The sequence below is a fragment of the Mercenaria mercenaria genome, chromosome 16 (assembly GCF_021730395.1).
Source record: "Mercenaria mercenaria strain notata chromosome 16, MADL_Memer_1, whole genome shotgun sequence".
Lineage (NCBI taxonomy): Eukaryota > Metazoa > Mollusca > Bivalvia > Venerida > Veneridae > Mercenaria > Mercenaria mercenaria.
The window spans coordinates 65,934,707-65,953,376 of record NC_069376.1 but is presented as its reverse complement, the minus strand read 5'-3'; the positions used below and the strand labels follow the sequence as shown (position 1 = coordinate 65,953,376).

The 18,670-nt window shown below is 34.4% G+C and overlaps 1 long non-coding RNA gene across 1 annotated transcript; it reads left to right on the top strand.

Moving 5' to 3' along the window:
- Positions 1-7,520: 7,520 nt before the first annotated feature.
- Positions 7,521-17,342, top strand: LOC123541378 (uncharacterized). Its single transcript, XR_006684494.2, has 3 exons — positions 7,521-9,848; positions 11,673-11,979; positions 16,718-17,342. It is a non-coding gene; the product is annotated as an uncharacterized LOC123541378 (long non-coding RNA).
- Positions 17,343-18,670: the final 1,328 nt, after the last annotated feature.

The window sequence follows — 18,670 nt, the reverse complement described above, 5'->3', positions numbered from 1 at the left end:
TAGGTAGAGCGTTGGACTACGGATCGCGGGGTCGCGAGTTCGATCCTCGGGCGGGGCGTATGTTCACCATGACGATTTGATAAAAGACATTGTGTCTGAAATCATTCGTCCTCCACCTCTGATACTTGCGGAGAACAGGTTTGTACTGGTACAGAATCCAGGAAAACTGGTTAGGTTAACTGCCCGCCGTTGCATGACTGAAATACTGTTGAAAAACGGCGTTAAACCCAAAACAAACAAATGTTGTGTTACATGCATTTTAGAATGCTACGTCGCACCACATGGATTTTATAACGTTGTTATCGCACATAAATCGGAACATAGGCTGCACCACATGAACTGTACCATTTGAATTCTGGAATGTTAAGTTGAACAACATGAATGTTTGTAGAGAACCAAATATAGAGATTGGCTGTAGGTTTTCTGGAGCAACTCTTACCATTTCAGGGTCTTGCTTTCTACCAAATGAATGTTTCAATGTCATGTTGCCCAATATGAATTTAAGAGTGTTATATTGCACCAAATGAATTTTAAAATGTTATGTTTTACAACTTAAAGTTTAGAATGTAATGTTCTACCTTATGAATTTTAGAATACTAAGTTTTACCATATGAATTATAAAACTGATGTTGTGTTACATGCATTTTAGAATGTTACATTGCACCACATGAATTTTATAACGTAGTTATCGCACATGAATTGTAAACTTATATGATGCAACTCTTGACCTTTTTAGTATTGCTTTTAATTTTAACATTTTATGTTGCACCACATGAATGTTAAAATGTTTTGTTGCACCACATGAATTTTAAAATGTTTTGTTGCACCACATTATCTTTCGAGTGTTACTTTACAATTGTGGAGTGGAAAGTTTATCGATATGAATTTTAGTACTTTACGTTGTTTTCCGTTGCAGAAGATGAATTTTAGACAGTTACTTTGCGCACTTGAAGTTTAAAATGTAATGCTGCATCAAATGAATATTAGAATGTCAAGTTGTACTTGAAGAATATAAATAGAGAGTGCAATATCCATATGGACTGGAGAAACTCGAAAAAAAATTTGTATAATGCACCACGTGAATGTTTCAATACTAAATTGTACTATCGGGCCGGCTATGCACTTAAAGAGGAGTCACTGGAACGTTATATTGCATGTGTGGTTTTCTTGATTAATTTCGAATTGGAAACATTAGGGACAATTTTTAAGGCTCTTTCTTTATGTGTTTTACTTTAAGTGATGACTTGGCAAGTTACTGATTCAAACTTAAATGAATTTCAGGTGTCTGTTTTGAAAATCACAAGAGACACTTTAGTATAGTACCGTAGAGGTATTATTTCTGTATGTAGTATATATTGCTAATAAATGGTAAGTATTAGCTTTTTATATCTATTTACATTTTAATATAAGATTTTTATTTAGATTCACTGGAGTCACTCACACAATTTAAGAATGTTATACCACGTCATATGAATAGTACAGACGACAATATCCGAATTGACTGGAGCCACTCGTTCCATTTAGTGTTTCATTGCACCACATAAATTTTTTAATGTTATGTTGTACTATGTGTATTTTAAATTATTTCATTGTGTTACATGCATTTTATAATGCTACGTTGTATCAAATGATTTTTACAATGATACGTTGCAACACATGGATATCAAAATGCTACATTGGACCACATGAATATTAATGAAGTGCCCAATATAAAGTCTGTCTGGAACCACTCGAACCCTTTAACAATGGAATGTTGTACCACTTGAATTCTTACCGCCCGCCCGCTTAGCTCAGTAGGTAAGAGCGTTGGTCTACGGATCGCGGGGTCGCGAGTTCGATCCTCGGGCGGGGCGTATGTTCTTCGTGACTATTTGGTAAACGACATTGTGTCTGAAATCATTAGTCCTCCACCTCTGATAATTCATGTGGGGAAGTTGGCAGTTACTTGCGGAGAACAGGTTTGTACTGGTACAGAACCCAGGAACTCTGATTAGGTTAACTGCCCGCCGTTACATGACTGAAATACTGTTGAAAAACGGCGTTAAACCCAAAACAAACAAACAAAAACTTGAATTCTTGAATGTTACGTTGAACAACATTAATATTTCTAGAAAACCAAATATAGAGATTGACTGTACTTTTACTGGAGCAACAGTTACCATTTGAAGGTCATACGTTCAACCAAATGAATTTTTCAATGTCATGTTGCCCAGCATGAATTTAAGAGTGTTATATTGCACCAAATTAATTTTAAAATGTTATGTTTTACCACTTGAAGTTTAGAAGTTCATATGAATTTTAGAATACTACGTTGTACAATATGAATTATAAAAAATTATGTTGTGTTACTTGCATTTTAGAATGTTACGTTGCACCACATGCATTTTATAACGTTGTTATCGCACATAAATCGTATAATATGCTGCACCAAATGAACGTCTTTGATGCAACTCTTGACTTTTGTTATTGTTGCTTTGAATTGTAACATGTTACATTGCACCACATGAATGTTAAAATGTTTTGTTGCACCACATAAAGTTTTATGCTGCACCACATTATTTTTTGAGTGTTACCTTGCACCACTTGAAATTAAGAATGTTACATTTTGCAATATAAATTTTGGAGTGGTAAGTTTCCCAATATGAATTTTAGTACTTTTCGTTGCACAATATCAATCTTAAAAAGTTGTGTTGCACTACGTGATTTTTTTACAGTTACTTTGCAAAAAGATATGCTGTATCAAATGAATATAAGAATGTCAAGTTGTACTTGAAGGATATAAATAGAGAATGAAATATCCAGATGGACTGGAGAAAGTCGAAAATTTTAAGTATGTTATGTTGCACCACATGAATGTTTCAATGCTAAATTGTACTATCGGGCCGACTATGCACTTAAAGAGGAGTTACTGGAACGTTATGTTGCATGTGTGGTTTTCTTGTTTAATTTCGAATTGGAAACATTAGGAACAATCCTTAAGGCACTTCCTTCAAATGTTTTACTTTGAGCGATGACTTGGCAAGTTAGTGATTCAAACTTAAATGAATTTCAGGTGTCTGTTTTGAAAATCACAAGAGACACTTTACTAAAGTACCGTAGAGGTATTATTTGTGTATGTAGTATATATTGCTAATAAAGACGTAAGTATTAACTTTTTGTATCTGTTTACATTTTAATATAAAATTTTTATTTAGATTCTCTAGAGCCACCCACACAGTTTAAGAATGTTATTTCGCATCACAAAAATAGTACAGAGAACAATATCCGAATTGACTGGAACCACTCGTACCATTAAGAGTGTTACGTTGCACCACATGAATTTTAGAATGTTATGTTGTACCATGTGAATTGTAAATTATTTCATTGTGTTACATGCATTTTATAATGCTACGATGTGTCAAATGAATTTTACAATGGTACGTTGCAACACCTGGATATCAGAATGCTACGTTGGACCACATGAATATTAATGAAGTGCCCAATATCAGGTCTGTCTTGAACCATTCGAACCCTTTAACAATGGAATGTTGTACCACTTGAATTCTGGAATGTTAAGTTGAACAACATGAATGTTTGTAGAGAACCAAATATAGAGATTGGCTGTAGGTTTTCTGGAGCAACTTTTACTACCTTTTCAGGGTCTTGCGTTCTACCAAATGAATCGTTCAATGTCATGTTGCCCAACATGAATTTAACTATTTAAGAGTGTTATGTTGCACCAAATGAATTTTGAATTGTTATGTTGTACCAGATAAAGTTTAGATTGAACGTTCTACCATACGAATTATAAAAACTTATGTTGTGTTACATGCACTGTAGAATGTTAGTTGCACCACATGAATTTTATAACGTTGTTATCGCACATAAATCGTAAAATATGCTGCACCACATGAACTTCTATGATGCAACTCTTGACCTTTTTTTAGTGTTGCTTTGAATTGTAACATGTTACATTGCACCACATGAATGTTAAAATGTTTTGTTACACCACATGAATTTTAAAATGTTTTGTTGCACCATATGTTGCACCACATTGTTATTTTTTTAGTGTTACCTTGCACCACATGAAATTTAGAATGTTACATTTTGCGATATAAATTTTGGAGTGGTAAGTTTCCCGATATGAATTTTAGTACTTTTCGTTGCACAAGATGAATTTTAAAAAGTTGTGTTGCACTACGTGAATTTTTGACAGTTACTTTGCACACTGGAAGTTTAAAATGTTATGCTGTATCAAATGAATATTAGAATGTCAAGTTCCACTTGAAGAATATAAATAGAGCATGCAATATCCAGATGGACTGGAGAAATTCGAAAGGTTTAAGTATGTTATGTTGCACCACATGAATGTTTCAATGCTAAATTGTACTATCGGGCCGACTGTGCACTTAAAGAGGAGTTACTGGAACGTTATGTTGCATGTGTGGTTTTCTTGTTTAATTTCGAATTGGAAACATTAGGAACAATCTTAAGGCACTTTCTTCAAATGTTTTACTTTAAGCGATGACTTGGAAAGTTACTGATTGAAACTTAAATGAATTTCAGGTGTCTGTTTTGAAAATCACAAGAGACACTTTACTAAGTACCGATAGGTATTATTTGTGTATGTAGTATATATTGCTAATAAGACGTAAGTATTACTTTTTGTATCTGTTACATTTATATAAAATTTTATTTAGATTCTCTGAGCCACCCACACGTTAAGAATGTTATTCGCATCACAAAATAGTACAGAGAATAATATCCGAATTGACTGGAGCCACTCGTACCATTTAGAGTGTTTCGTTGTTCCACATGAATTTAAGAATGTTATGTTGTACCGTGTGAATTGTAAATGATTACATTTTGTTACATGCATTTTATAATGCTACGTTGTGTCAAATGAATTTTACAATGGTACGTTGCAACACATGGATATCAGAATGCTACGTTGGACCACATGAATACTAATGAAATACCCAATATCAGGTCTGTCTTGAACCATTCGAACCCTTTAACAATGGAATGTTGTACTGCTTGAATTCTGGAATGTTAAGTTGAACAACATGAACGTTTGTAGAGAACCAAATATAGAGATTGGCTGTAGTTTTTCTGGAGCAACTCTTACCATTTCAGGATCTTGCGTTCTACCAAATGAATTGTTCAATGTCATGTTGCCCAACATGAATTTAAGTGTTTGTTGCCCCAATGAATTTTAAAATGGTATGTTGTACCACATGAGTTTAGATTGAATGTTCTACCATATGAATTTTAGAATGCTACGTTCTACCACATCGAATTTAAAACTAATGTTGTGTTCACAAACGTTAGAATTTATTGCACCACATGAATTTTAAACGTTGTTATCGCACAAAATCGGTAAAATACGCTGCACCACATTAACTTCTATGATGCAACTCTTTACTTTTTTTAGTGTTGCTTTGAATTGTAACATGTTACATTGCACCACATGAATGTTAAAATGTTTTGTTGCACCACATAAAGTTTTATATTGCACCACATTATTTTTTGAGTGTTACCTTGCACCACTTGAAATTAAGAATGTTACATTTTGCAATATAAATTTTGGAGTGGTAAGTTTTCCGATATGAATTTTAGTACTTTTCGTTGCACAAGATGTATTTTAAAAAGTTGTGTTGCACTACGTGAATTTTTGACAGTTACTTTGCACATTTGAAGTTTAAAATGTTATGCTGTATCAAATAAATATTAGAATATCAAGTTGTACTTGAAGAATATAAATAGAAAATGCAATATCCAGATGGACTGGAAAAAGTCGAAAAGTTTTAAGTATGTTATGTTGCACCACATGAATGTTTCATTGCTAAATTGTACTATCGGGCCGACTATGCACTTAAAGAGGAGTCACTGGAACGTTATATTGCATGTATGGTTTTCTTGTTTAATTTCGAATTGGAAACATTAGGGACAATCCTTAGGGCACTTTCTTCGAATGTTTTACTTTAAGCGATGACTTGGCAAGTTACTGCTTGAAACTGAAATGAATTTCAGGTGTCTGTTTTGCAAAATCACAAGAGACACTTTACTACAGTACCGTAGAGGTATTATTTGTGTATGTAGTATATGTTGCTAATAAAGTATTAACTTTTTGTATCAGTTTACCTTTTAATATAAGATTTTTATTTAGATTCACTGGAGCCACCCTCACAATTTAAGAATGTTATTTCGCATCACAAAAATAGTACAGAGAACAATATTTGAATTGACTGGAGCCTGAATTTTAGAATGTTATGTTGTACCATGTGAGTTGTAAATTATTTCATTGTGTTACATGCATTTTATAATGCTACGTTGTGTCAAATGAATTTTACAATGGTACGTTGCAACACATGGATATCAGAATGCTACGTTGGACCGCATGAATATTAATGAAGTGCCCAATATCAGGTCTGTCTTGAACCATTCGAACCCTTTTACAATGGAATGTTGTACCACTTGAATTCTGGAATGTTAAGTTGAACAACATGACCAAATATAGAGATTGGCTGTAGTTTTTCTGGAGCAACTCTTACCATTTCCGGGTCTTGCGTTCTACCAAATGAATTGTTCAATGTCATGTTGCCCAACATGAATTTAAGAGTGTTATGTTGCACCAAATGAATTTTAAAATGGTATGTTGTACCACATGAAGTTTAGATTGAACGTTCTACCATATGAATTTTAGAATGTTACATTGCACCACATCAATTTTATAACGTTGTTATCGCATATAAATCGTAAAATATGCTGCACCACATGAACTTCTGTGATAGAGTTAGGCCCCTGAAATAGTCAAAAGTGCATTTTCACCTTGTGACGCGCCTAGTTCAAAAAGTATTTAATATAAATTAATTAAACCTTGCATGAGTCTTTACCATGATATGAACTTGCGCACCCCCTATTTTTCATCTGGGTCAGCCCCCTATATCCAGAGTTATGGACGCTGAAATAGTCAAAAATGCACATTTTCACCTTATGATGCGCCTAACTCAAAAAGTATTACATATGAATTGATTAAACCTTGCACGAATCTTTATCATGATATGAACCTGCGCACCTCCTATTTTTTGTCTGGCTCAGCCCCCCATTTCCAGAGTAATTGCCCCTGAAATAGTCAGAAATGCACATTTTCACTTTATGACACGCCTAGCTCAAAAAGTATTTGATGTAGATTAATGAAACCTTGCGCGAGTCTTAATCATGATATGAACTTGCGCACCTTCTAGTTTTCATTTGGGTTTGCCTCCTATTTTCAGAGTTATGGCGCCTGAAATAGTGAAAAATGCATTTTCACCTTATGACGCGCCTAGCTCAAAAAGTATTTAATATAAATTAATTAAACCTTGCATGAGTCTTTACCATGATATGAACTTGCGCACCTCCTCTTTTTCATCTGGGTCAGCCCCCTGTATCCAGAGTTAAGGCCCCTGAAATAGTCAAAAGTGCATATTTTCACCTTGTGATGCGCCTAACTCAAAAAGTATTACATATAAACTGATTAAACCTTGCATAGTCTTTATCATGATATAAACTTGCACACCTCATATTTTGGCTGGCTCCTTTTCCTATTTTTAAAGTTATGGCCCCTGAAATAGTAAAAAAAAATGCACATTATCGCGCCTAGCTGAAAAAGTATTTGATTAAAATTCATGAAACCTTGCTAGAGTCTTTATCATAATGCTACCGTGCACACTTGGCATTTTTCTTGGCACTTATTACAGAGTTATGGCCCTTGAAATAACTAAAATAGTGGATTTTTTGTTTGTGATGCTCATAGCTCAAAAAGTGTATGGCCTAGAATAATAAATCCTTTTCATAAAATGTTTGTTTAGGCTATACCCTATTAAGAAGCAAACATTTGAATTATTTCCCCTTATTTGTGACAAATGTACCACTGTGTGGGGGTGGGGGCACACCCTGTGTCCCACAGACACATTCTAATTTTAGTGTTACCTTGCACCACATGAAATTTAGAATGTTACGTTTTGCAATATGAATTTTGTAGTGGTAAGTTTCTCGATATGAATTTTAATACTTTACGTTATTTTACGTTGCACAAGATGATTGTTTATAAAAAGCTGTGTTGCATCACTTGAATTTTAGACAGTTACACTTTGCACACTAGAAGTTTAAAATGTAATGCTGCATCAAATGAATATTAGAATGTCAAGGTGCCTTGAAGAATATAGGTAGAGAGCGCAATATCCAGATTGACTGAAGAATTGTGAAAAACTTTAGTATATTATTTTGTACCACATGAATGTTTGAGTGCTAAATTGTACTATCGGGCCGAGTATGTACTTAGAGGAGTCCCTGGAACGTTATATTACATGTGTGGTTTTCTTGTGTAATGTAGAATAGGAAACATTAGGGACAATTCTTAAGGCACTTCCTTTAAATGGTTAACTGTAAGTGATAACTTGACAAGTTACTGATTGAAACTTAAATAAATTTCAGGTGTCTATTCTGAAAATCACAAGAGACTTTTACTACAGTACCGTAGAGGAATTATTCTTATATATTATCAATAAAGACATAAGTATTAACTTTTTGTTTTTGTTTATATTTAGATGCACTGGAGCCACTCACACAATTTAAGGATGTTACGTTGCACCACATGAATAGTACAGGGAACAATATCCAGATTGACTGGAGCCACTCGTACTATTTAGGGTGTTACGTTTCACCACGAATGTTAGAATGTTACGTTGTACCATATGAATTGTAAATTATTTCATTGTGTTACGTGCATTTTATAATGCTACGTTGTGTCAAATGAATTTTACATTTGTAACACATGGATATTAGAATGCTAAGTTGGACCACATGAATATTAATGAAGTGCCCAATATCAAGTCTGTTTTGAACCACTCAAACCCTTTTACAATGGAATATTGTACCACTTGAATTCTGGATGTTAGGTTGAACAACATGAATATTAGTAGAGAACCAAACATAGAGATTGACTGTAGTTTTTTCTAGTGCAAGTCTTATCATTTCACAGTTACACGTTCTACCAAATGAATTTTTGAATGCCATGTTGCCCAACATGAATTTAGTAGTGTTATATTGCACCAAATGAATTTTAAAATGTTATGTTGTACCACTTGAAGTTTAGAATGCAACGTTCTACCATATGAATTTTAGAATGCTACGTTGTATCTTATGAATTATAAAAACTTATGTTGTGTTACATGCATCTTATTAGTTTTTTCTAGTGCAAGTCTTATCATTTCACAGTTACACGTTCTACCAAATGAATTTTTGAATGCCATGTTGCCCAACATGAATTTAGTAGTGTTATATTGCACCAAATGAATTTTAAAATGTTATGTTGTACCACTTGAAGTTTAGAATGCAACGTTCTACCATATGAATTTTAGAATGCTACGTTGTATCTTATGAATTATAAAAACTTATGTTGTGTTACATGCATCTTATTATGTAACGTTACACCACATGAATTTTACAATGTTGTGTTGGACCACATAAATATTTATATTGCACCACGTGATCTTTTGAGTGTTACATTGTACCACATAAGTTTTATAAATTATCGCACATGAATCGTAAAATATTCTTCATAATCGTGATGAACTTTTATGTTGCATCTCTTGACTCCTTAGTGTTGCTTTGAATTTTATTTGTTATATTGCACCATATTATTTTTTATGTTGCACCACATTATTTTTAGTGTTACCTATTAAGAGTTTTTCGTTTCGCATGATACTGATAGAACCTTTGATAAATTTCAGGTGTCTGTTTTGAAGATCACAAGGGATTTTTGCTACAGCATCTTAGAGGTGTTTTGAATAAAAACAGAAGTGATGATTATTTTCTGTTAAGAAGTAAGTATTAAAGTTTTTGCATCTCTCTATATCAAGATCTTTTCTCTGATATTTCCTACATTTTACCCACAATAAACAGTCACTCGTACGATTTAGAATATAAGGCTGTAGCATCATTAAATACAGGTCAGGTTCAACTTTGAGGTCAAAGGTCAAGATCACAATGATCCGGAACAGTTAAACGGTTTCCGGATGATAACTTGAGAATGTTTGGGTCTAGGATCATACATTTTGGTACACAGGTGTAACATCATAAAATACAGGTCAAGTTCGATTTTGAGATCAGTAGGTCAAAGGTCAAGATTCCAAGGACCTTGAACAGTTGAACGGCTTCCGAATAATAACTTGAGAACGCTTGGGCCTAGGATCATCAAAGTCAATAGGGAGGTTAATCATGACCACTATTGATTTTGAAGTCTGTAGGTCCAAGGTTAAGGTCACAGTGACCCGGAACAGTTAAACCGTTTCCGGAAGATAACTTTAGAACGCTTTGGTCTAGGATCATGTATATTGATAGGAAGGTTGATCATGACCAGCAGATGACCCCTATTGATTTTGAGATCAATAGGTAAAAGACAAGTTCAACTTTAATATTGGCTTACTTCTGCGACAAGGCCTTATTGTGGTGGTATAATTCGTCACTCCTGTGACAGGTCTAGTTTATCTTTTCCCTAGGGAGGGACAGAAAAAGTATCATCTCATGCCTAGATAACCTTGTCTTTTCCCACAAAGTAGGAAAGAATGTTAAGTTTGCATCACAAGAATACTAGTGCAGAGCACAATATCAAGATTGACTAGTCACTCGAAGCACTTAAAATGTTACGTTGCAGCACATGAATTTTAGAATGTTACGTTTTATTACATAAAATTTAGAATGTTACGTAGCATACAATGCCTATTAAAACGCTTAGTTGCAACCATTTGAATGTTAGTAAAGAGCCTAATATCCAGATTGTCTGAAGCTTGTCTGGAACTACTCGAGCCATTTTAGAATATTACATTGTAAAATATGAATTCTTGAATGTTATGTTGCCTAACATTAATTTTAGATTGTTAAAGTATACCACAGATTTTAGAATATTACATTGCACCACATGAATGTAAAATGTAATGTTGTTTCACATTTTTTGAGTGTTACATTTCGACACAAACAGCCCAAAAAGCAATTTGACTGGAGCCACTAAAACTATTAGAATGTCATATATTGCACTACATACAGCTTAGACAGGCAAGTTGCACCACAGGAATATTATTTTAGTAACTAGTACCCAGGTTGAAATGAGACTCTCGAACCATTCTCAAATGATAAATTACACCGCATGAAAGTTAATATAGAGCCAGATATCCCGACTGACTGGAGTCACTTGATTCATTTTAAAACGTTAAGTTACAACGGATGAATATTAGATAAAACACACTGTCATAACGTGTCTGTCACCGTTAATAGTGTAAATTAAACTGATGATTTTTTTTTCAATATTTGCCATTCAATATCTGGATTTGCATTGTAATCCAGACATATTGTTGTAAATCTGTAATAAATAGCTCAAAATGATAAAAGGAACATTTTGTTTTTAAACAATAGTGTATCAAACAATAATTTGTATTCTACACAAGAGACACTGTTTTACATAGATAGAGCCATTTCGGTCAGAAGTAAAGGTTGAATTGCTTATCGAAAGCCTCCGGGTCAACATCTGGATAAATTAATTTCCCTACGAATGGACCAGATTACTTTTTAATTTGAAATGACTAGGGTATGCAAATTAACTCGCGGTCTTACTTTCAGTTTAGACAATACATATTCCAATGTTCTTGTTTCAGAGTTGGCAGTCTTATATAGTCGTCTGTGAACTGCCAAGACCTTACCTTTGATACTTGTCAGCCTACCAGAGGATGGCGTGAAGAAGTCTCGAGATGAACCATAATGTTTACGGGAGTTCGAAGAGATCTATATGAGAACTTGAGAAACGTTAATCTGACGAGTCTAACACAGAAGGAATCATCACTATGAGATGATCCATCAAGTGGCAGCCATAATGTTTACAGGAGTCCGAAGAGATCTATATGAGTATGACGAGTCTAACACAGAAGAAATCGGCCTCTCTGAACCATCTCTAAACTTGTTAAGGTAAGGATCGATTCCAAATGCATTCAGGCAAGACTGTTCCAGTCCCCATTTAGTTTTATTGAACATTTTTATTTTATCGCATTGTGCAATGTAAATAAAACTTCCATTTTTAACTAAAATGATTTATGATTATTTTTATACTACCGAATAGTGTTCTTTTGTATTGCAATAGTTTTTGTGAATTCTACTACATTAAATTAACTCCCATTTCCATTTATATCAAACGTTTAATTAGGAATTCATGTCAACGCAAATTCTGTAAAGTTGGAATTTTTCGCGAGGGGCTTATTTTGACTACTTCACCACGGGGGAGGAACTGTTACACGAGACTCGATTGTGGAGGATATCATGTTACAGATTTAGGATGCTACTGTTACAGTATTCCTGGATAACGTTACAGCATACGGAGGATAATAATCGCTGTCGGTGTTTTGTTTGCCAAAGAAATGGTAAAGATTTATCTCTTTTTTGCAAAAGTAAAAATTGTTTTTCTATGGTATGTACGTCTGTTGAGACATGGTTTAATCTGCGAAACATAGTATATTGATGTCGATCAAGCGTTTAATGACAAACAAAATTCGAGATTTTGATAGAAAGTTATCTAAAAGAAGTTGATTAAAATATATTTCAACCATATTTTATGCTCATTTGCATCGATAAAAATCCTCTTTTAGGCATGCACTTGTAATACGAGGTAGAAAAATCACTGTGGGTCTAATTTTTCGTGGTTTTATAAATGTTACAGTTTAGCTGGATATGTTACAGTTGTGGGGTGCTACCTCTGGATGTGTTACAGATTTAGGATGATGCTTTTTGGAATACATTTTGATAATATACAATACCAGGATAGCAAATAAAATTTAGATATAATGAATTAGTCGGGATTTTTTGTAAGATGTAACAAATATATTATGCCGAGTGCATTTTTTTCTAATTTCGAAATTCTAAATCAGCATCTATATATAATAAAATGATATAAACAGTTTCAATGGAAAGCTAGTGTTCTATATCCAATATATATACTGAAACTGAAACTGCTTTATTTGATTAAACGCCTATTTTTACACATAGTATATTCACCGGCGTTGTACATTAAATTATACCAGATTTATATAGCGCCAAAGGCGCTTTACAGACACAGAGCGATCTGACCAGAGGGACAGAGTGAGACAAAGCCCCCACGACAGAGAGATCATAATCAGATACAGGCTTATCCGGCTAACTTAGCCTAGCTCGTTTCGAATAGACAGCCTGGTTCTTTAACGTGCCCATTGTATAGCACTGATACACGCAAGGATTGCCTGGGTTCCTGACCAGTACACCTCTAGTTGGGTGGGAAACACTGAAAAGCGTTTCTGAAAATTCCCGAGTAGCTGCCGGGGATCGAACCCCGACCTCAGGATTGGAAGGCCAGTGTGCAAACCACTGAGCTATCCGTCCACCCATAATAATACCATAATCACCAATTCGCATTGAATCGTCGTTTGCACTTTAATAGGCTGTTCTTTTATAAATAGTACTTGTTTATGCTACATGTGCTATGCTAGCAAACGATGTGTCCTAGCTTCTGAAGAGCTTGGCAAATGCGTGTCTTTAACAACGATTTCAATTGCTAATACGCTTAAAAGAAAATATCCTCTCGGAATCGGTAATGGAGAACTTAAGAAATTAATTCTAACGACAACTCGCACATGTGCAATAAAACTTTATTTCAAATAACAAAAGATTCTTTTTTGTTAAACATGTAAATAGAGGATATTTGTTTGTTTGCAGTGACATATCGAAATATATCATCACCGATAAGGGAGACAATTCTGATATTTTCACGAAGGCCACCTGAGTGAAAATATCAGAATTGTCTCCCTTATCGGTGATGATATATTTCGATATCTCACTGCAAACAAACAAATTTTCTTTTTATTTTATGCTAGTTTGTGAAGATCAACGAATTTTCTGTTTATTACGTGCATAAATGTTCATATAAATCCAACATTTCATGACGAAATTCGGATTTATTTAAGCTACCGTGTTACATATGATACAACCGCTAAATTACCATGGACACTTAGGCACATTAATATCGAATATTGGTGATTAGGTTCATTAAATCAACACGACGCCATTTTGTTTTTAAAAACAAAAACTGCATTTAAATATTTTGTGTAAAAATACACAGTCCGCGGCTAACAGAGACATTGACAAATGCCGGTAGTTATGTAGAAGCATATTTAAAACTTTTCGGGTCAATCCGTCAATTGCTTTGTTTACCAAAACACACGCTGAAGGTCAGATTAAAAAAACAACACGAAAAATCTAAACAACTGTTGAATATGCGTAAGTCCTTGGAAAATCAAGCTGCAGAATTAAATATCATCATGGATTCAATAGAAATAGCTAGGAAATATTGATCTAGGAGCTGCATAGCATAACAAAATGGATGGAAGTTGGAACACAACTGGCTGGGCTTGGAGTTGGAGTGGGAAAGTACTTCGACGAAAATGCTGGCATATTACGTAAGGTTGAGTTGATGTCTTGTGATAATTAACTAAGACAACAACCAGCTAAATGTGCTGTCGCCAGTAATATCTACCACACGATAGTGAACCAATGGAAAAAAGTAGAGGAAACACATCTGTAGCTACATGAATGACAAGACCTAGCAACCAAGCTGACAAAGGTAGCATTATTTCTTTTGCAAATTTAATTATATAGCTAGCCTGTTCTATATAGGATTGTCTAGCAGTTCATGACTCGTGTATGGCTTGAGTATTAGTATAATCCAGTAATTTTAAAGGCAGGCAAAGGGAGGTAATTAAAGAATATATTTCAAGGGAGATAATTTATCTGGGAAAAAAAAGAAGTTCGGCACTGTGAGTGATATCGATTTATATCTCACTGCTATTTTCCAGTATTTCACCAATAAGCATAAAATAAACGTGTTTACTGTTGGAACAATCATCGAATCATAGTCTGCTTGCAGGCGCGTAGCTGCCTACAAGCAGATATGCCTCTGCGCAATGAAGATCTGGCAAGCATGCACAATCAAGCATGCACAATCAAATAGGCTAATCTGAAGCATTGAATCTGTTTGGTCACAGTAAGAAGCCTATATCATTTAACAGGATTTTATACGGAATTCATTGTTAAAATGTATAATGTTTAAGGATTTTCATTAAAAAATATATGCATCTTTGTCTTTGTGTGTATGCCGGTGCCAGGGGCTTTTCAGGACTGTGCGCCATTAGAAGGCATGTCTCAGGACTGTAATGCCCACCATCTGGCATTGTGTAAACGCGAGCACGAGCACATTAAATTCGGGATGTTCAAAAATTAGGAGTTACCTTTTAACCATAGTAACTCGCTCTCTTCTTAGATTTGAACGAAAGTAATCTATGTAAATGTAAATAAAGAAACACTTAGAACATTTTTCGATTTCGCTCCGCGATATCTTTGGTGATTTATTTGAGGTTATGAAAAAAATTAACAACCGATGTATTTAGAGATTGTTCAAACGATCGGTCAATTTGCATGGAAAAGGGATAGGAGATGTGCTCTGCATAACTTGTATCATCAACTGTTCATATGAGATTCTTGACATATCACAACCCACATCTTCTGCTGTTAGATGGAATGTTCTAGTTTTTCTTTCCTGTGTTTTTAAACGTCGTTACAGCAAAGCCACTCTAGTACATGTCTAACTGCTTCAAATGACAAAATAAATGTTGTTTAGCAGTATTTACATCTAACAACAGAATCCTAAAGAAGGAAAAAAAAGTATCATGCTAAATCTGTAACACATTCAGAAGCAGCACCCCACAACTGTAACATATCCTGCTAAACTGCAGCATTCTATAAAACCACGAAATATTAGACCAACAGTAATTTTTCTACCTCGTATTATAAGTCCATGACTGAAGAGGGTTTTAATCAATGCAAATGAGCATGAAATACGGTTGGGATATCTTTTAATCAATTTCTTTTACATAATTTTCTATCAAAGTTTCGAATTTTGTCATAAAACGCTTGATTGACATCAATATACTGTGTTTCGCAGGTTAAGCCATGTCTCAACAGATGTGCATATCATTGATATAGAAATACAATTTTTATTTTTGGAAAAAGAGATAAATCTTTACCACATCTTTGGCAAACAAAACACCGACAGCTATTATTATCCTGCGAATGCTGTAACGTTATCCAGGAATACTGTAACAGTAGCATCCTAAATCTGTAACATGATATCCTCTACAACCGAGTCTCGTGTAACGGTTCCTCCCCCATGTTCACAAACTATCCAAATTCGTGCAAAATAAGTAGTCACAAAAGTATTTCTTATTTTGATCAACTCGGTGTTTGAGACAGTGAACCTTTAGTCTCATGAAAATATCTGCTATGACTATAACGTGAAATTTAATTGATCTCACGATAACGTGAGGTATAAAAGAAAGTTTGGAGACCAGTCTTATATTACTGCATTGTCATTGGTCAATTTCGTGGTTGACCATAAAATCGGTCAGTTATATGCTGTCCCCGAACTAATTGTTTCTGATGGTATTGCAGTGTAGCTTATATTGACACACACAGTCACAATCTGTTTAGTGGTTATATTTCTATTTAAAAATGACTGTCTTAATAGAAATGTTTGAATACACTAGAAATGTATAACAGGGTTTTGTATCTTTTTTGCTCCAAAAGGATTCAGCTAAACTTGATATGACACTTTCTCCCGCTCTTTCAGATCCTACATCCATTAGCGCCACCACACCTGCGAAGGCTCCCGCACTTTCAGATCCTACATCTCTCAGCGCCACTACTCCAGCGAAGGCTCGTACGGACCCTACATCTCTCAGCGCCACCACTCCCGCGAATCTTATTAAGAGAACTGACTGTGGACGAAGAAAACTTCGCTGCTGAAAGGAAAACGCGAACTAGAAAAACGCAATCAAACAGCACCACGTATATTTTAAATCAAGAAAAATTGACAGTATTTCAGAAGTCAGTAGAAAGTGTTTATGGTCGCATTGTGTTATGTGTAGATACTTTAAAACTTCATTATACATACATTTCTTGAGAAAGTATTAATTCAGTTGAATGTAGTATATGGTTTACTAGTTGTATTTGCCATGGAAACATTTTTTATCCTGAAAAGTAAAAAGTTTCAGTATGTGTGCAGCGGTTTCTTTGCTTAGTGAACTTGTTATCAAAATAAATTTGACTTGAAAATAAAATTTGAAAGACTGTTTGAACAAAATAAATGTATTCTAACGTAATTAAGTAGAATATATGTATTCTAACGTGATTAAGTAGAATATAAGTGCATTTATACATTGTAATATAGAAGCATGTGTATATTGTACCCATACTTTTATGAGTTTTCTACATGAATAAATCAGTCTTTCTAACTTGATGTTTCTTGTAATATGCATATTAAGATTGCTAATGTCACATACAAGACCTTTGCTTGATATTTAGGTAGCATTTTCATTTAGGAAAGAGCAGTCTCAGGTGAGACAAAGGTAAATAAGTTGGCTATTACAAAATGCCTGTTGTTACTAAGAAAAATATTGAGTTGCCATTCATGACTGTAGACCTGTTATGTCTTAAATGTTAGGATCCTGTATATTCTAAGATAGATTTTTTGTCTGACAATATGAACATGTTTTAATTCAATAACCATTCCCAAGAAAGACAGCCACATCTTCCGTCTGTGTGTTTATAGTTGAGGTGAAAAGTAAATCAGAACTTTAAGGTTTTCCACTAATATCCATCTATACCAATACACCATCTGATGTCTTTCAGGCGTTGCAAGGTAATTATATAGGTAACTACAAATTGTTCCTAACAACATTGAGTATTCTATTCTCTACCTCTCATTGCCATCCGTTGTTGTGAAACCCTTTCAGCAGTTATTGACAAAACAAAAATTGAAAGGTAATGGTGGTCATTCATATAAAATAACATTTTATGACATTTTCCAGCAACTGTAAATTATGTGAAAGAAATATTTAAGGAAGAAATATACCCGTTACATAGACTGCTTTTATAAATGTATCATGTATCTTTTTTTATGAAATTTTGTAACTACCGCACTTTAATGTGAAGGTATGTAAAAAGGGTATAATTTCTCGTTTTACATTTGCATTGATAAATGTTAGGATATTTCAACAATCCGTTTAAAACAAGGTGTAGCTTCCAAATTCATTTATCTTCAACCTGTCTTGATAGACACGGGTGTAAATTCTAGTAGTAATTTCGCAAACTAGTATTTCTAATGAATTTCGGCTAAATTAATAACTGTCCTTGCAAATTTTTGACAAGTATTATACACTTGGGTGACAAGCTGATCAGTGTAATAGTGTTGTTATAATAATAGAGTTTGGATATTGTATTCGGCTCGGTCGGGTTTTGCTAGACCGGATCACACAAGGCGCCCAAGCGCCCTGGCAAACTACGAAAGACCAATATAACGTCCCAGATCCAGCTGCTGTTCCTTTTAAATACTGTCTAGATCCCATCATGGGTTCCAGAGTTATGGCTCCTTAAAAGGCCAAAATTTGCTATTTTGGCTTGTGAACACGGTAGAGACAACTTTTTGCAATAGATTTTAATCAAACTTGCACACAATTTGTACTGGCATAATACATATCGTATATCGGTTCCTTTCGAAAACTGGCCAGATCCCATCATGGGT